This window comes from Sander lucioperca, chromosome 1 (assembly GCF_008315115.2).
Source record: "Sander lucioperca isolate FBNREF2018 chromosome 1, SLUC_FBN_1.2, whole genome shotgun sequence".
In the NCBI taxonomy this organism is placed as follows: Eukaryota; Metazoa; Chordata; class Actinopteri; order Perciformes; family Percidae; genus Sander; species Sander lucioperca.
Genome location: NC_050173.1, coordinates 34196942 through 34218156, shown reverse-complemented (window position 1 = coordinate 34218156; position 21215 = coordinate 34196942).

Here is a 21215-nt window from a genome sequence, read left to right as displayed (position 1 = left end):
AATTGGGAATCAAAGGAAGGCAAAGAAAGTGACTTTATGAACTTGATTTTAAGATTTGTATTTGTTTATTATATATTTAATCTAGTCACACATTTGAATCTAGAGTCAATATTAGGGTTGGGTATTGTTTGGTTTGGATACCGGTGCTAGAGCGGTACTTTTAAAACGGTACCGGTGCCTTAACTTAAATAACTGTTCATTTGTTATATTGAAGTTGCATTGTTGACACTGTATGACAATCTATATAAGCATATAAAGAGAAATTCCTATTTTATCTGCTTTTATATATTTAACTGTTTTAATTGCTCTTCAATGTTTCATTTCTTATACTGCACTGTAATTTTTATTCTCGTATTTTATCTGTTTTAAATTTTTTTGTCTGTTTTCATGTAAAGCACTTTGAATTGCCCTGCTGCTGAAATGTGCTATACAAATAAAGCTGCCTTGCCTTGCCTTGCCTTAACAGTGCCTGAACCGATTAAAAAAAACAGTTGGCGACATTAAAGAACGGCTTGTTTATTGCTAAGGCCATATCGTCAAAATTAAATGTTTATTAATAATGTAATCACTATAACAATAACTTATTTCACTAGTAAATAGCTGTTGAATGACAAAAACAACCACCAGATGGGAAAAGGGCATTTAACAACAACTTTGAATGCACCACGACGCTGTAAATTACCAGTTTGAACGCACCGTGTTTTTCCGACAACAGCAGCTGCATATTGTTACATCACGGTGGAATCCTCTACAGTGAAATACAGTCAAACTTTACACCGTTTAACGTTAGCTGTCAGCACTGTAACCGTAGCGGTAGGCTAACGTTAGCTGCTGTTGAGTATAGTGTTAACTAGCTAGCGGTAGGCTAATGTTAGCTGCTGTCGAGTATAGTGTTAACTAGCTAGCGGTAGGCTAACGTTAGCTGCTGTCGAGTATAGTGTTAACTAGCTAGCGGTATGCTAACGTTAGCTGCTGTCGAGTATAGTGTTAACTAGCTAGCGGTAGGCTAACGTTAGCTGCTGTCGAGTATAGTGTTAACGAGCTAGCGGTAGGCTAACGTTAGCTGCTGTCGAGTATAGTGTTAACTAGCTAGCGGTAGGCTAACGTTAGCTGCTGTTGAGTATAGTGTTAACTAGCTAGCGGTAGGCTAACATTAGCTGCTGTTGAGTATAGTGTTAACTAGCGTCACGTGCAGCGGTGTTTGTGTTTCCTGTATCGTCTGTTTCAGAGCATCAGAGAGAAGAGCAGACATATCAGTGGCACCAGAATGAGGCACTGAAATCTGCGTTGCTATTCCTGCAGCAGCAGGATGTGTTACGAGGAAAAATAGTAGCCTGTTAGGCACGACGCAAAGCCGAGTGAAGTGAAAATAAATTAATAAATGGCGGCATGCGATTAATATGATTAAAAAAAATGAATGCATTATGCTTGGCCCTTAATTGCATCGCGTTTAACGCGTTAATGCTGACAGCCCTAGTTTATATATATAATATTTTTACTTATTTATCTGTCTAGTAAAGTTCAAAGGCAGTGTTTAAAAAGTGCAATCCACATAATATAATAATAATAATAATAATCTAAATACTGTGTGTGGTAAAGCCACATATTTGTTTTTATATTTCTGCATTCTGCACTTTAGTTTGTGTGAGTTGTTTCTGACTTTCATATGAATATTTACACCAGGCTTGGTCAGTGCTCAGTATACTACTAGGACTGAAGTAGTTCAATAAAAGATGTCATTCATATAAATTCATGCATCACCAAAATTCATCGTCACATCCAGGCCTGGCCTCCAGGAAAGAACAGTTAGTTTAATCTATCTAATCATGTGTTGTTCATACTATACAATGATTTATTGCTTGTCTTTGTTAGACAAAGAGCTTAAAAAATAATTGCATATTAAATCGCAATTGCAATATTGGTGAAAAAAATCGTAATTAGATTATTTTCCAAAGTCGTTTAGCGCTATATATATATATATATATATATATATTAACAATCTAGTCATTGGTTGAGATATATTATCAAGAACAGACCATTTGTAATGTTTTATCCTCCTAATATTTGTTTCCATTTTAAGGGACATTCTTTGGCTTTTACTTCACGCTGCTAACTGTTCTCCATTGTAAAACCTGCTGTTATTTTTGTTTTTTGTCCAAATGTGTCCCAGCTTCCTTAAAACTGGAGCCTACATTCTCATCAGCAGGTCACCATCCTGTGTGTTCTTCATCCCTCCTCATCTGGCATTCAGGCATGCTACAATGACCCAGTGATGCTGTGTGACAGGCCAGGCAGGGCACTGGCTGTTTGTGTCAATCCAGATCAATCACTCCCTCTTCTGGACGGACAACGCCATCAACGCTCAGAAAGGTCACAGGGTGTACTCAAGCCAGGCATGAAGTGGTGAGCAGGGAGGTCAGTGAAGCAAGTGAACACCCTTGACTGCATCACCTTAAATAGACCATTCGGTTTATGAGTAAGAAAAACTGTCAGTAGTCATTTCTTGCACCTTGAAATATTTTTTGATTCTCCTGTGACTGGGCGTATACAAAAAGTATTAAGACTGTTTGTCGTATCTTATTGATTGATATTCCAGTGGGCATGATAAAACCTCAGATGCCCTGCATCCGACAGGGTCTCTATTCTCTAATGATACGTGTAAATATGGCCCACGGCTTACACTTCTATAGGAGAGCAGGAAGAAACAACACAATAGCCAAAATACAACCCATTTGAGAAAAAAAAACAAGAAACAGCACTTAACAGCCCAGAATGCACTGCACCCAAGGGAGCAACCTCAATTACTGTTACACGTCCGAAGAGGAGAACTCCAGGAGAAGTGATTGCTGAGATGGAAATGGCTGTGTGTGTGCGTGTGTGTGTTTGTGCATGTGTGAGTGTGTTTTTGTGCAAGTGTGTGGGTTGGAGGAGGATGGATAGAAAGGCACTCAGTAAAAAGATCTTTCAGAAACACTTTGCCTCAGTGACGTTGACGCAAGCTGTTGATTGACATGCACTTCTCGACAGAAACCAGAGCTATCAACCTATCTGCCACGCATTAAAAATGGCACGGTCTTCAGGGAGGGGCTTAAGTGGTAAATGATGTTGCTCAAGACACTCTGTCAACAATGTGTGTGTGTTTGTGAGTGTGTGAGTGCTGACGATGGCAAAGTATTCAATCAAAGCTTTGATTGAAAAACCCTTGTGTCCTTAAAAATCAGAATTCTGTACACTGATGTATAGGATGTGTGTGTGTGTGTGTGTGTGTGTGTGTGTGTGTGTGTGTGTGTGTGTGTGTGTTTTAAATACAGTATGGTATTTCTCTGCAGTCTAAGGGAAAAAAAACTGAGCTGGCAGAAGGCTTAATTGCAGAAATCTGATCTCAAACAATATTTATGCAGTTAAATTGTGCTGTCAAAGCAAACTTTGGATTATTTATTTTTTTGGACAGTTTTAATTTTCAGTAAGAAAGAGGCAAAAACATTCTCTGTAAGAAATTTTGTAGACCCACATTCTCTCTTTATATATGGAAAAAACTACGTCAGCCTTTCCTTGATATTTCATATTTTATAACCACGTTCCATTCATCATCTTGCTCTTTGGTTGATCATCAATTTGGTCCACTGAGACCAAGTTTGTCACTAACAACTGTTGGAGTTGAAGGAGATGAAAAAGTAAGCCAGATAAATATAATGTAATTGTAACACAAGCAGCACTAGGGGGCACTGTGACGTTTTCTGGTTCTGGAGACTGCTGGAGTATTACACAGTAGGCCTGGCAAACTCGATTCCTTTTAGGGATACGGGTTATTCTGAGTCACTCACTAAACTGATCCGGGTTGTTCGAGTCACTTGAGTCACTTGAGTCAGTATTGCTAAATCGCCAAGGAAACCCAGTCCTACTCGCCACCTCATGCAGCTGCTTACAGGAGAGTCATTTAGTCACGGGAAAGAAAGCATTTTGAGCCAGACTGTTTATTTATTGTCTTAACTTAGTGTAGCCTAAGCAATATATAGGCTTTCAATATAGACATAGAAACAGGAACGGAGAAAAGCCCGTAGTGAATACATTATTATTTATTTTTTTAAATCGACTGTCTGCTCGACCTAATTGCATTTTAACATATTACATTTATACACCAAACCTACAGTAGGCCTAGATAGGCTACGTGCAGAACATTGTATGTTATTTCAGAAGTGAAAGAATGGCTTTTGTTTCTGATTTGTTTTACTCTGAGCTCGAGGAGAGACTTCACTCGCTCGTCTGAATCAGATCCACTCATGAAAACGTAGCCAGCTGATTCGCAGGATTGACTGACTCCCGCGATACCTCACGAGTCATCAACAACTCGTGAGTTATCGACAACTCATGAGTTGTCTGCGAGGCGAGCCAAGGCGAGCTGGCAATGTCTCGGACTGTCTGCTCGACCTAATTGCATTTAACATACTACATTTATACACCAAACCTACAGTATGCCTAGCTAGGCTACGTGCAGAACATTGTATGTTATTTCAGAAGTGAAAGAATGGCTTTTGTTGTGGATTTGCTTTACCCTGAGCTCGAGGAGAGACCTCACTCACTCGACTGCTACAGATCCACTCATAGCCGGCTGATTTGCGGGATTGACTGATTCCCGCGAGAACTCACGAGTCATTGAGAACTCATGAGTTTTCGAGAACTCATGAGTTGTTTTGTCGACAAGTTCCATGGTCTGCAAGCTTGCAATGTTTCCGGCTCTGAGTCTGCGGGTCGGGAAGTTCCTATAACCTGTCTCGGACTGTCTCTCTGCTCACTCAGGCGCTTGAGTTGACTTGTGGATTTTGTTGTTGCTGAAATTGTAAGTTATAAAGCTTTTGGCAGCTAATATGGCTAGGACTAGTAGTAGCTAATGTCGCAAGAGGTTTGTGTGTGGCGCTGTTATCATTTTAGATTGAATTGTAGTAGGACTCAACTGAACCGGGTTAATGATACTAGAGACTCGCGACTCGTGAGTCAATTTAAAGACTTGGGTTAAAGATCCGAGTGAATCACGACTCAAACAGGTTTATTACACAGGGGGTGAGTGTGTTCAACGTCTGTGCACATGTGAGTGTGTGTCAGTCAGTGTGACCAGTGAGGGTCGAGGTTGTGTGTTTACATGGCTGAAGTTCCCATGACAAATGTGGTCAGAAACATCATCTCGACTTGGGAATGTGCTCTACAACTCTGCTATTATTCTTTCTCGACAAACATGTGCTTCCAATCTCTTGAAATAATGTTCATTTTTTTTCTTTGCAGTTTTACAAGTCATTAGAAAACAATGTTCTTTGTTTTGCACATTAGCTATGAGTTAACAAACACGGCCATCTTTGTGCCAACAGAAGAGGCTTCTGATCTGTGGAGTCACTCGCATGGGGCCCAGCTTTCCTCCTGTCAGAGCGAGGGTTCTTTCACTGCTGTTATATTTCAGGCTGTTATTGTTGGCCCTGTTGCAGCCCCGGTAAGATCTTTAGTCCTTTTCCCAAGCGATATAACCCCCACACACATCACACAGTATCTGACCCCTGTCTCCATGACATATGACAGGTCCACTGTGGTGTGTGTGTGGGCATGTGAGCAAGGACTGATGTGTGAGTGTGTGCATTTATGTGTGTGTATGCTTTCATGTAAATGTATAGTAAATATGTATGTGTGTGAGTGTGTGTGTGGGTGTGTGTGTGTGTGTGTGTGTGTGTGTGTGTGTGTGTGTGTGTGTACATCATGGGTATGTGTGCACAGAGCAGAGCATATCTGGCGCAGTATGTACATAGGTATTGAATATGCTAAAACAATGAGGCCACTTGTCATATGTTCAAAGTCGCAAAGACAACCCGCTGTGATCTCAAACCACACACACAGATGTTCCTAATGGGACTAAAGTAGCATTCACATTCCTGTGGATAACCAGTCTGTTTATTTTTCTCTCTCAACTGGACTGGATTGCCACTTTTCCTGGTGAGAAAAAGGACAGAAGATGACAGAGAGAAAAACGAGGAGGCTGATGAGAGAGACTCCCACCACAGTTTAGAGCTCCAAAGCCAACTGTCAGTCCTGCTAAACCGGCAAACCTCAGCTGCGGTGATTTAAGGGTGACAGTAATTCAATGTATAATGGAAGTTGATGCTAGTATGCAATTCTTTGCAAGTTTAAACCACTGTTGTCCTATTCCCCTACCTGAGTAAATGAGCTTTGGCATAATTGTGAAGGCTTATGTTTATGAGTCAGGATGTTACAGTAAATCCTGCTCTTGCTTTGTACATGGGCGAGAGAGCGTACACATACATGCAGAGAAACCCACACAGGTATGCTCAAGTCTGAGAGCATCTGCTCCTTTACAACCAGATTGAATTAGCAATTACAGAGAGTAAAAAACAGAACAAAACATCTGGAGCTGTAAGCAGCAGAGGTTATAAATCTGAGTGAGGGTGGGAGGGGGGTATGAAAATGAGCCAAAGTGAGATTCTCAAGGACAGTGTCTCTGATTGGCCCATTAACATGCCAGGGGTGTCAAAAAGGACCTGAGGCAATGGGAGAAATGGGACAGAGCAGAGGGCTTTGGAGGGCGTATGGAACACCAGTGAATGGAGAGGTAGAGCGTACGGGGGAGAGCACAGGAGAGGACCAGTGAGATACTGTAGGGGAATAAAATGCAGTATCAGCAAAGATGATACAACTGTGAAGATACATGGATGTTGTTTGTGTCTTGATTCTCCTCACAGGAAATCTCCCCGATAAGCAGAGAGAAAGCTGTGGAAAAGCCAAGAGGAAGTTGTAAAAAAAGAAAAAGACCTGGAGCTGTGTGGGTGTTAGAATTAAGGAACAGAGGCTGAGGATCACTACTTTGCCAAACCATAATTATACATGTTTGGACACAGAAAATGCTTCAAGTAAACGTAAGGCTGGGTGTTCATAAATGTATTTTAACGATTATATCCAGTTTGGTTTAAGTCCATATAAATGTGAGGTTGGAAAGCCGCAGCACCATTACCACATCTGTTTTTGCTATTATTGGCACAATAAATTACGTAGGCAATTTGTTTGCGCTGTTGTTAGAGTAATAGAATCAAATTATCCCATGTTAGGGAAATGATTATGTACGAAGCGGAACCCATCAGGGATTCACAAGGCAATCAGTGAAGTAAGACAGAGCTGAAATGTTGGCGCTCTGCACATCAACTCTTCCAGGTCCACTACATCATTTGAAAGAACCTCAACCTTGCATAGGAGATAATTGTACCTGAAGTAGACTGTTTCACCCACTAATCTGGCAATGCTAAGAGAGCTAAGTCAGTGTAGAGCCACAGTGTCCTGATGTAGTAGTACTCCAGTACAACATCAATCCAGTGGAGCTGTGTGAAAAAGCACAGAGTGAGAGTCATAATTGAAAAAAACCTGACACGAGTGAAGTGAGAAGTGTTTGGAATGAAGGACAATATCAAATGAGTCTTATCATTTAAAAGTCAGTTTACATTCCCACTCCAAGGCCAGACACTGACTGGATGTTTCAAATAGGTCAAGGTTGAAGTGAAAACAAAAGTTAGTCGATTAGCAGTCGAGGTGCAACATTCCTACTTTGTATGCAAATATGGCAGATCATCACATCGTGTAGGCACTGCCTGCGATTCTACATCTGCACGCACTCATTTAATTATCCAAACACAATTCACAAAAGTCACTGGAAACAAACCAAACCAAAATAAAATAATTTGCATATATTTAAAAGAGCAGATAAAGTCCCTTGGGGTTGGTTAATATTTCAGAGGCATAATAATAATATGCTAAATCATTCACATTTTATCCAGCACCAAAACAAAGTGGCTTTGTCAATGTAATTAGGGTGTTTTAGAGTTGAATCACCCTGGCAAATGACCATGTTTTTCTCTCTGGGAGATCTGGGTGTGAATGTATCTAAGCTCCTCTCTCTCCCAATATATATGTGTGTGTGTGTGTGTGTGTGTGTGTGTGTGTGTGTGTGTGCACGTGCGTGCTTGTGTTGTATTGTCACTGTTCCTCCATGTGCGTGCAGTCTTAGAAAAGGATTGATTAAAGAGAGAGTGTCTGTCTCAGAGCAGTTAATGAGGTTTAGTCCCATGAGCTGTGAGGTTTGGGTGTATGTGAGTGCACGCATGTGTGCATGTAGAACTAGTGGAAGACGTTGTTAATTGGCTAAGACTTACTTTTAGCAGGGGGATAGTCAAGGGCACAGTGCCTCCACATTTTGTGGAGTGCCATTTGTAGAACACGGTGATACGTTCACTTTCTATATTCAGTATTATTTTGAGGGAATGATGAGTCAGTAGCAGGCTGACAGAATGAAATATGATTGTAATTATACTTTTGTATGTTATATGATCTGAAATGATAAAGATAGAAACGAACAAAACGCATGCTAAAAACTGAATGGAAAAACATTTACTTTGCTGTTTTGTGTTACCTGAGTGGATCTGAAGATGTGAATGAAACTAATTTTTCTCTCTGGGGACAAGAAGAAGACAAAAAGGAAAGAGAAAGAAGGAAAGAAAAGGAAAAGAGAAGAGAAGGAAAAAGATATATAAAAAGACAGAAAAAGAAAGACAGGGAGGATTAAGGAAAGATGAAATGAAGCTGAGAGGGAGAAAGAAAGATAAAATAAAAATATTTCACAAAGGCCAAGGCACTATAGATGGATACAATCTCACCTTCTCTGGTCTCCATGCAGACCTGTCCGTCTACATGTATTTACAGACCTGTATGTTCCTTTGCAGCTCAACACACAGCTCGTCTTAAACAGCAGGAAGCATTGACGCTTTCATGTGGAGCACAGCCCAAAGTAGAGCAAGATCACAGTGTGTGTGCGTGTGTGTGTGTGTGTGTGTGTGTGTGTGTGTGTGTGTGTGTGTGTGTGTGTGTGTGTGTGCGTGTGCGTGCGTGCGTGCGTGCGTGCGTGCGTGTGTGAAACCCAGGCTTTTCCCCTCTTGGGACCTGCACAAACACACTTCCCATCTTTCCTTTGAGTTTCACATTCAAAGGTTTCACTCGTTCAGCTGTCAATCATTCTCTCAACCAATCAAGGTCCTTCATTCTCAGTCTGTTTATAGATCAAGGGTGGTTTAAGTGTATGTATGTGATGTGACTGGAATTTTTACCATGACTAATACTAATACTGTAAATATTCATATTTTCACCAGTGGTGTCAATCAAAATCAACACTACTGTGCCATACTGGGAGCATGCGGGAAGTCTGTAACAATGTTTATGACTGTAGGTCCTGGAAACTCATTGTTGGTACTAAAAAGGATGCCAGAAAATGCAGGAAGAAATCTGGACTAAGCGAAAAAAGGTCTAAAATATGGCTGAAAGGAATGAAGTAAGTTCATGAATGTATGTAAAAAGAAAGAAAAAAAATCTTTACTGTAACAGAGGCACAGATGGAAGTTATTGAAGGAAGAAGCTTTGTGTGTGGTTTAGGGTTGGTGTGTGTGTGTGTGTGTGTGTGTGTGTGTGTGTGTGTGTGTGTGCTCAATATGTGTGCATTTGTGTTATCAAAAGAGACTCAGAGCAGTATAGAGGCATTAACTTTTGTGTTATAGGGCTATCGCAACCCAGATATGTCATGGTTAATATAGTGGCTAAGAGTACAAGAGAAAAGGGGGAGAAAAAAGTACAAATTACTGTGAAATGTACAATATATCTGCAAATGTGATTACATCACACAGCAACTGCACTTGTGCTTTAACACAGGAAAACTGAGAAGGAAAGACAGCTACAGTGAGAGAGAATGAGAAAAAACAGACAGAGCATCAGGTGACAGCAGGCATTATCAGACCTCACCTCTGATTGCCATCTATTATGATAGAACAATAGTTTCCTGTGGGCCATGCTAACGACCTGTGTTTGTCAGCAACAGGGGAAATTAACCCAAGCCATACTTGTCATCCTGTCTGCTTCATGCCAGGAGGGCAATTGCCAAAAGAAGAGGAGCAGATTGGGAGAAGGAAGAATCGCTCACACACCTGTTATGTGGTGATAGACAGCTGCTACATGTCCATACCTGTACTGCGTGGGAAAAGGTGGGTGATGTTTAGCCACCAACAGAGGGCAGCAGAGGGCTTCAGAGCTGACGTGTCCCTCAGAGGCCGATCACAAAGCTCAGTCTGAGACTCACAGAGAATTGTCTTCATCTACATGTCACCTCACAAATGTCCACTCAATCTCCCTCGCTTTGATTTAAAATGATTGAACGAGTTGCAGCGTCTGTGCCTGCTACCGATGATGGCTTCACCTCGGAGCTGCCATGGTGAGATACTTGTTTGTTTTTGTCAACTTTTACCTATTTCCCCCCAGCTATAAGGTGGGAGTGAGGCTTGAACTGCAGGGCACTGGTAATGGCGGAGTGTGTGTTCTACAGCACGTCTCAGCGAGAAACTAGCTCGATCTATTCACGCTACATGCAGAGCCGTGGCCTCCAGGCTTGAGTTCCTGCTTCAGTAATAACTCTGTTCCCCTGTGAATTGTAGAACATTGTCTTTCCTCAAATGAGGGAAGCACACAATCACACAAACATATCCACTCACACACAGACTTACACGTGCACTTCAATATGCATGAAACTCACAAGGTTGTAAACATATACGACAAAATAGTGCACAAAAAATACACACATACTTGCACCCACCCCCACACACACACACACACACACACACACACACACACACACACACACACACACACACACACACACACACACACACACACACACACACACTTCTCCCCGGTCTCCGAAACATTGATTGGGCCTCCTTCTCAGGTCTGCTCGCCTCTACCATGATCAATCAGTTAGTTTATAGAACACAATGTGTGGCAGCTTGTATTGCTCTTTCTTGCTCTTCGTTACCGATCAGAGAAAATCCCACTCTAAGCAAGCGCAATGCACATTCATACAATTTTAATGACTCTTAAATTAACCATCATATTTTTGCTCCACTCCTTCACTGACTAAATCGCTTAATATGCATCAACACTGGCCTTGTGGGTTCGCCGTGACATTTTTATAATTCCTTTGCACGGGCATTGTGTTTATTTATGAGTATGTAGGCTTTTTTGGCTGATAAATGGCACAATTAAACAGTGCTCAGACACTCGAGCAGGCGTTTCAGGCTGCTGACAGATTTTTAGTGTCCTCTTCCTTGGCTAACGATGAAAGTAAATAATGTCTTAACGAGGTTGCTGGAGCAGTTGTTTGAGGATTCATTTTATATTTTACATTTGCTTTGAGCAGCAGTGGTTGAACACAACACAAAAGTAAGGTTCACAGCCTAGATTTTGAGCTTTGAACATAATTTAGTAGCTTGTTAACAAATTCTTTTACAATTAATACCAAGGTTACAAATGAAAATTGAAATAATTTCTGAATTTTTCAGGATTGTGTGAGAAGTGAGCAGACTAATTACATAATTCATGGAGTTTTCTTTCTCTGTTTTAGCAAATCCAACCACTCTTTTGGCAGTATTTTAGGCTTTAGGTGTCTATTTCTGTCTATTTAATATTTGTACAACATGATTGGAACGCAGGGGCAAATAAGACTATAGCAGTGTTAAGCTGCAGTTTGCAGGGTACCATGGAACTCAAATCTTCCTACTTCCTGTATGCATTATTCAACCTATTGGCTGCTGTGGGTTTAGTGATGAAAGCAGCCTGACGCAATACACAGCAACAGTGTTTTACAGTATTGTTTTACAAAGTATTGTAAGGCAGGGTAGAACAAGGGAGAGTATTAGCCAGGCCCTGGGAGGAGGGTAGCTTTATGAGCCCTCTGAGGCTGGCTGGGGAGCGCCTGGGCTCCTGTGCAGTTAAGCAGTGGGCTACGGTGCTACAAGCTGCCCCTACATTTACAGAATGCCCTTGGACGGAGGATGTGTGTGAGAGAGAAAGTGTGGAGCATGCATGCTCATGGGCTAATGAGTGCATGTGTTAATGCCTGTGTGTGTGTTTGTGTGCACATGTGAGTGTGCGCGGACGAGATGTTGTTGGGTTGAGTCAGTCTCCAGAGGAAAGGAGAAGGACAAATGCTCCTTAAAAATAGCCCCTGGGCAGCTGGTGTACACAGTCTATCAGCAGTCCGTCCCTGGGGCCAAGGAGGGAGGGGGGAGGGGGGGATGGAGAGAAAGAGGGAGGGAGAGAGAGAGAGAGAGAGAGAGAGAGAGAGAGAGAGAGAGAGAGAGAGAGAGAGAGAGAGAGAGATGGATGTAAAAGAGAGTGAGAGAGATGGATGTAAAAGAGAGTGAGAGAAATGTGGAAAAAATAGGGTAAAATATTGGTGGAATGGAAAGAGAAGGACAAAACACAATATGGATAAAAAAAGTTAAGTCTCCTCTCAAAAAAGAGAGAAGATGGTAAAAAAGGAGAAGCAAAAGTCAAAGAGAAAAGGAGAACAAACTGAGATAGTCAGCGAAAGAGAGAAGGCAAAAGATGGAGAGTGCCTCCCAGTCCCAGTTGTGAATGCTCTGGAGGTCACAGTGGAGGGATAGAGTTTTAGAGAGAGCAGCTTTGTCCCCAGACGTCTTCAGTTACTAATATACCAGTGTGTGCTTCGTAAATCGCTCCCAGTCGGCGGGAGTAGAGATCCTTGAGACCCACTGAGACCCTTTATGGAAATAACTCTACCCCATTTGCTTTCAATAACTTGCTGTAACGTGTGTGTGTGTGTGTGTGTGTGTGTGTGTGAATTTTAAGGAGCATTTGCGTGCGTAGTTTTTTAATGGACATGCACATAATGGATAGATGGTTTTTACAACTGTTCAATCTACTGGGAGCCACAAAATCATCAATCTATTAGATATTTATGGCACTGGAATGCTCTGATTTTAAGGCTGCAGAGTGTGCTTTTTGTGATCCCAGAGTGATCTAAGGCATGGCATTACCACATACCAGAACAAAATTGGATTAAACCCAGACATAAGAAAAGAATCTTGAAAAGAAATATCAGGTAGAATATAGTTTGCAGCATGCAACTGGGAAGGTTTGTGGGTGTATTTCAACTTTAAATGAGAAATAAAGAGCCAGAAGTCATTCTATGGTTGCCTGAAGGATCCCACACTCTCACTGTATCATCAACACACCAATTAGAGCCACAGACTGGGAAAGGATCAATGCGATTCTGAGTGTGTGTGGGTGGGTGGTGTGGTGTGGTGTGTGTGTGTGTGTGTGTGTGTGTGTGTGTGTGCATGTATAGATGTGCTTAGTTAGTTCCTCCACTGAGCTAATTGAGCTGTTTTTCCTCAACAGTTGGGAGCTCTTAGGCTGCGGACAGATGCCCTTGGGCACAAGGTGTGTGTGTCAGTTTGTGTGCATCTGTGTGTTTGCCACTGTGAGCATGTGTTCTATCCTGCCATAGTGATTGCGAAAGTTTGTCGGTGCATGCCAAAATGAAAACTTGTGTGTGATGTGTGTGTGAATGGCATGCAGTCCGTTGGTCTGTCAGTGGCGTATTTAGCGGTCTCTAGGCGTCATTAGTACCCTGACTGTCACACCGGTTCGTCTCAGTTGAGCTCTTTATAAAGCTTTGTTTAGAATACTCCGGCCACATGTGCTCCGCTGCGACTGATGAGCCCTGAGCGGGTGCTGATGGAGTGTGTGTGTGCGTGTGTGCGTGGAAGCGGGGTGGTGATGGAGCAGAGCCGTCCTGACAGAGATGTTACCCAGCAGCAGGATCCTGTGCCCCACCCCCTCCCTATACACACACACAAACACACAGAAACACACACCCCACGATCACCTACCCAAACAGCCTCACTCTCAATGTCATCGCTTGGGTCATGTTTAACTTGAGAGAAGAGGATATACTTTGTTTATATCACTGAAAGGACAGTTGACCATTCCTCACATACAGGAAATGCAGCATACTACAGTCACGCTACACTGCAGCAGTGATGGAAAGTAAGCAAGTACATTTACTCTGACATGTACAATGCTTATACACTTTGAGTTACATGTATTTTACATAATATTTCCATTTTATATTTCTACTCGACTACATTTTAATGGGAAATAGTGTTCTTTTGGGTTAGGGATTCTATCCATCAATCATGGTAGAGGACTATCCAAAGCTATAAAAAATTAGCCCACCTTGACCAGCATATAAAGGCAAGGGCCTCAGTCTGCTTGTTGGATCATCTAACAGCATCTGAAACCTCCTCTACCGACACTTTTCTGATGTTTGAAACACTTTCTGCAGCAATTGGCCAGGTGTGCGGAAGTCTGTGAGTTAAATCAGGGTTTAAACTTCTGTCTCATACAACTACTCCCATAAAACATCTAGAGTAGTCATTAGAAGCTCTATGTTTTATGTTGTTGTCAATAAATGCCACACAAAGACACACCATTGTTTCCTACTGAAGACACCTTAAAAAACAGGTCATAAATATATAGTTTTATTTTCTAAACACACTAAGAATTTCCTAAAAATAGTTACACATTGTATTTTTTTGCAAATGCTAACAGGAGTAAATAGTGCATTTGTTGGAGACTGTTTTCAGTGGGGGATTAATCCACATTTGGTGCTCTAGTGAGTATTTCATTAATCGTTTATTTAAAATGCTTGTTGATGCATCGATAATCATAATTTGGTGTTATAATATATGTATAATGATATAACGGGGCCATTTTGCATAGTAAATACTTTTCTTTTTAATACTTCAGGGTATTTTGCTGCAGGTATGTATTTTACTTGTGATTGAGTATTTTTACATTGTTATATTACTACTTTTACTTAAGTAAATGTTCTGAAAACTTCTTCTTCCACCACTGCACTGTGATGTGAATTTCCATATGACAGGCTGTTTGGAATTAAAGCCCTTGCACAGTTGTATGATATCTGCAATAATGTGTAATATAGCTGTAAGCACCCGTGGAATCAACAAGTATTCAATGCTATTTTCAAGGAAACTTCCCTGCAGCATCTAGCTGGTGCTGGTCGTCTCTCTTCACCACGGCAGCTGCCTGTGATGGTTATCTCTCATTCATTTTCAAACAGCCACATACGCACACATACACACACACACACACACACACACACACACACACACACACACACACACACACACGCACATTTGCACACCCACTCTTGCAACTCACACACTTCCACATTCACACACCGGAACGCACTTGTTCTTTTTCTCTCTTTCTCTTTTTGACAACTTCCAGCTTAACTTCCAGCAGAAGTGCGCCACTCTCAGTCCTTCAGCGGGAGTTGTTACTTTGAGCTACTCAGGAATACAGTCTAACTTTTTAGTACAAAACTAGTCACTGAGTCTCTCTCCTGGGACCCTTGCTATATAACTTATACTCACTTTACAGGACTTCAATATCAGTGGAAGGCATCTCTCTGTGAAAGCACTGAGGTAGAAGTTTGGATAAAGCTATTTGATGTTTTGTAGAGAACGTATCTGAGGTAATGGATACTGTGTGAAAGGCTATGGCTACTTGAGTGAAGTGACAAAGTTAGTTTGGGCCTTACAGGTCTTTAAATCCCTCTGGATCACTCAAACTGCCCCCTTCTACACTCACCGCTCCACTGATTGTGTGTGTTTGTGTGTGTGTGTCAGATGATTGGTACCTGGGCTAACAGAGAGGAGTCCCTCAGGTCCTTCTGTGGAGGTTCTCAGGTCTGGTCAGTTAACCTCCATCTCTCTCTTTGATCGCTGCAGCTCAGACGACCCTCAGGGAAAACACAACACACTCAAACCTCGGTCTTTCAGCAGATACACACACACACACACACACACACACACACACACACACACACACACACACACACACACACACACACACACACACACATATCCACACTTATCTACAGCAGACAAACAGATTGACACATATACACAAGAAAAAACTTTGCACATATTCCAATGCATCCACACATCTACACACTTTGACACACAGTCAGACCAAAGGATAATGCTATACAGCCAGTGTCAGTGAGAGCAGGGTACTTAAGGTGCTATTACACTCCCATTACCTCTACTCTCATGTGCAATCAGGAAGAGGTGATGGCCTGCGCTCTGGCAACACACACCCCGTTTCCCCTTTCTGACAGCGCTGTGGACAGAAGCCCGAGACACGGGGCTCTGGGATCGTAGGGGAGGTAAGGCGAGGAGATTTAATCTGAAGGGTGTGTGTCGTATCTGGTAGGTAGAAGAGATGGAATGCATTGTGTAGCAGTAAGGCTAACAGGCATAAAGCTCACACTCCTATCTGCAGATGATGATGATGGATATGCAGAGTTTCATGTGTTTGTGAGTCTGTTTTAATGAAACGCATGAAAAGAAAACATCTTTTCCCCCAACCCCCATTCTCCACTTCTGTTTTTTGTGCCCTCTCTCTCTCTCTCTCTCTCTCTCTCTCTCTCTCTCTCTCTCTCTCTCTCTCTCACACACACACATATACACACACACACACACACACACACACACACACACACACACACACACACACAAAAACACACTCTCGCTCTCTCTCAGCTGGCCCTAGATAGTTCTGCTCTTCCCCCAGCTCCTCTGGGACCCCTTCTCTGTGTCGTTAATCAGAGCTTCTCAGCTCAGCTTCTCTCTCTCTCTGTCTCTCTCTCTCTCTCTCTCTCTCTCTCTCTCTCTCTCTCTCTCTCTCTCTCTCTCTCTCTCTCTCTCTCTCTCTCTCTCTCTCTCTCTTGCTCTCATTCTCTCTCTCTCTCTCTCTCTCTCTCATTCTCTCTCCCTTTTTCTTTTTTTCTTTCTTTCTTTCCAACCAACCAACACGCACACTTGCCTAGTGCACACACAGACACACACACACACACACACACACACACACACACACACACACACACACACACACACACACACACACACACACACACACACACATGTGCAGTCCTATAGTCTTCCCCCCTCCTCCCCCATGCATCCTCAGCCCCATCCATCATAAAACGGCAGTGGGAAGGTGGGGTTGTGTGTAAGTGCGAGTCTGTGAAAGTGTGCGCGTCAGGTTCTGTGTGTGTTTGCGTCTGTGTGTGTCAGCTCATGTATGTCCGCACATCTTCTGTGTCTCCTCAGCAAAAATGAATTGAGACTTTACAAGAAGAAAGCAATTAGGCCAGGGCTTTGCCCTATCATTCACTCGCTAATGTATCAGAGGCAGAGTGAATATTATTAACGGATGGGGAGGGTAAGGCTCTGTGGATTTTACAGCCAGAAGGTAGGACAAGAAAAGACTAATGATGGTGATGAAATAACCCTGAGTTGAAGGGTTTTAATCACTTGTAGGCTTTGTGGCTTCTCAGTTGACATGCTCTCTATGATAACTGCGTGGCTTCCAGCTTTAAGTCTCTGCCATCCACTGAACACTAGTAGGGAAGAATCAAATGAGCCATTATCGAACATGGACAAGGATGGCTGAGTACAATGCAACAAGATTACTCATTCATCAGGATGTGTGAGTGAGGGCCACAGGGCTGGGGAAGATGAGAGAAAACAAATCGTGAGTCAGAAAAATGGAAACTATGATGAACAGAGGACAAAGAGACATATTATGGAGGGGGGGGGGGGAGGAAGAGGGCAAAGACACAAAAGTGCAAAGGAGAGAGGGGTGACTGAGGTGGAGCATTGATGGACAGAGTCAAGAAGGAGCAGACAGAGGAGAGAGGAGGTGAATGAGCAGCGTTGGTCAGTGATGCGTAGAGCCAAACCATTTGCACCTCAGCAGCAACTGAGCAGAGTGCTCTTGACTTGTGTGTGTGTGTGTGTGTGTGTGTGTGTGTGTGAGAAAGAGTGTGTGTGTGACACGGGTCGGGGGAAACTGGGTTCAGATCTAGGATAGGTCACACTGTAATGGTGGTTTTTTTAACAGCATTTTTGTTTCACATCTCTACAGCGCTCTTAAATGTCATGCATTTTAAAAAGTCAGGTCTCTGCGGGTTGCGCGGACATTGATGTGTGTGCTTGTTTCAAACAGGAACCTTCCTCTTTGCGATTTAGAGCAACATTTCGTGCTCTCTGGTTACATTTGTTGACATCACTCAGCTCTTAACAGCAAATGTGATATGATAACTCAATCAAGCAAGATGCTAAATATTGAGATAAGCCCATAGTGACCCTGAAGAAAAATATGAGGCCAATCTGTTCCAGCCTGTTTCTGTGTTACAGTCACAATTACTGGAGATTACAGCTAAATTACTTCCACATGGGCTCAATGAAAACTTTACAATCTCTCCCACAATACAAGATGAGGTGACTTTGTTTGGACTTAAACCAAGAGAGGAAAGAGGAGAAGAGGTGAAGGAAGTAAAGGAGAGAGAGCCTTCGAGCAATGGGGGTGAGATTTGAGGGATAGGTAGAGGATTTTTCTAAAGAGCTTATTTTTGAACCATCATGCAACCGTCATTTTCTCTCCCAAGAATTTCTGTTCCAAAATCTGTCAAATTGGAAACAAATGTTGTGGGTGAGACTGCACGGGAATAAAAAACATTCTTGTTGTTTCACAATCCACCACTAAAAAAGAGCTGGCTCAGAGGAGGAATAAAAGAATGAGCAAGCAAAGACAAAAATCTAAATCAGCTTCAACATCACAGAAAGCAGAGGAATGTTCTGAGACAGACCCTTTATAAATATACTGTATTTGTATTTGAAAGAGAGACAGACAAAATAAGGGACTGTACAAAAATGATTAGAGGGGTCGGAAATATGGAGGCTTATGTAGGCTATTTATGTAGGATAGTCATAGGTTTTTGGAAGAGGGGAGCGTCTTTTAACTTTTGTCATTCCAGATTTATATTTCATTTCAATCTAGTGAGAATAAAAGTTATTGTTTTTGTGTGCACCTCAGTTCTTAAAGGTGTGTTTGGTCATATGCAGAAGACAACAATCCTGTCCTAATTTGGCAACTGGTGGCCTTGTGAATATTATCATTTCATTAAAATAGTACTGCACCGATTTAGCATTGCACGCCGATAACATTGTCGGACTCACAACGGACATCACTGCAGCAGAACCAGAGATATCGTGTCTTTTGTTCCATGCACTCTTCTTCCTTTTCAAACCCCGACTGACATTACTTGAGGCATTAATCAGACTTTGCGTAGCTCCCTCTGGAGCCACAAAAGGCTTTTATTACTTATTTCACTGATGCAGTATTACTCCCCAAGACCTGTTTAAGACCACTTTAATATTAAAGTTCAAATTGGGTTACACCATCTTGAATTATTTGAAGATATCAATGCTAACATTAACTGAACACATTTAGTTTTGAGACATTGGGGGGAAGTTGCTGCAATTTTTCTCTTACTCCAGGAGAGGGTCCAAAAGATTTTTTTTTTATAAAGTGAAACACAAAGTCCACCCCTCTAACTCCAATACTTTTTGTACAGTCCCTAAATCAGTGAAGGGAAGGGGGCGATTGTTCGGCTAAGTAATGTCATTTCTAGTTTTTCCCACTTTTCCTCCATAAAGTGAACTTGTTGAAATGTCCTCTTTGTCCACAGCAGCTCGTTGGTAAAACAATCCAGGGTTAAGTCAGACCGTGTGGTCGTTAACTCAGGCTGGCATACCTGTCTTGCTTTTATAGGTGGCAAAAGCTACTAATCCTTCAGTCCAATATTTACTTAGTCCAAGTTATGCTTTCCTGGACTCTAGCTATGCATCTCTCCTGCTCCCCGCTTATATATTCTTGGCCCTTGATGTATTCCTGGCTCAGGAAACAACTTTTAGTGCCCCACAAGGGCTGAGTGAGAATTGACAGTGTGTGCCAGAGTGAGAGCGAGAGGTAGGGGGCCTGTTTTAGTTCCACTGTGTTTGTAAGGTCACTCAGAGTACGTCTGTATGGAGTGGGAACTCACTCGCTTTCACTGTCACAACCACTCACAACAGCCATCTGTAATGCTGTTATGTGGAGCACTGTGTCCCTTTGTCCCTACACACACACACACACACACACACACACACACACACACACACACACACACACACACTAACTTACACACCCTCACACGTATAAGGGCACATACATGTGCACGCAGACAAAGTCCAACCCGCACACATTTGCGCGGCGTCACCGTTCACACGACAACAAATGAACCAGTGCAAACACACATTAACATTATGCTAGGTTCTAATTGGTAGAGCATGTGTTTCTAATGAAAAAGTTGTTTTAGGGTTTTATTCCGCCCGGCTGTCAAACAATTCGCCCGTGTTTTGAAATATAATTGTGGTGACCGTAAGAGTTTCGAAACCAAACCAAAACATTGCTGCGATCCTGGTTTCTAATGTTTCTAATTTGTTAAAATATGCTGAGTGAATGACAAAAGTAGAAGTCCGACCTGCCAAGAAAAACATATCAGAGGCAGGGCCATGTGGAAATACAGAGTCTCTTTTAGAAACATGATCAATGTGACCTTTGTTACAGGAAGGAGAGGGAGAGAGAAGAGAGGGGGAGGAGAGGGGGAGGCAAGGAGACAACCTACAGAGACAGTAGGATCATGTTTGTGTATATGTTTATCACTATATCCACATTGCATACAGTAAAAACAAGCTTAAGGATTCAAGTGGACAGTTTTATTCTGCTTATGCATGCGGCACATACCGGTGTATGTGCTTTGTTGTGGAAGATTTTCTGTTTGAGAGGTAGTTTCACAAACTGTCAAACGCTAGGAAGAGGAGAAGGATTTAATCATTTACAGATGGGAAGTATATCTTTAACTTCTCATTTATGCTCATTCTCCCTCACACTGGACTGAGGAGGATGTGTAGTGCCCCCCCCCCCCCCACATCCCACACAATTCCAACCCAAAACTAACATACAGCCTGGAAGTGGGCTGAGGGGTGTGTATGTGTGTGTTGGTGAGAGGGAGAACTTCATATGGTTGCAGAGCACCCCCCCCCCACCCACTGCTGTCTGCCTCTCTTTCTCTCTCTGTCTCCCCTTCCCTCCCCACGTATCTGTTTCTCCGAAGAATAACATACAAACCCTCTGTGAAAGGATTCATGGTTTATTAAACCAGAGGTCCTTTTCCTGTTTCAACACTGAGAAGAAAAAATAAATACCACAGTTTGTTTTCTCTCCCCTCTAGCTTGGTCCTCTATCTCTCTATCTATTTTCATTCATTTCTTTTTCAATTTTTTTTTCTATCATCATGGTTGTGTCCGTCAATCTTTCGGCTTTGTTTTCAGTATATTTTCCCCCTGAATTTT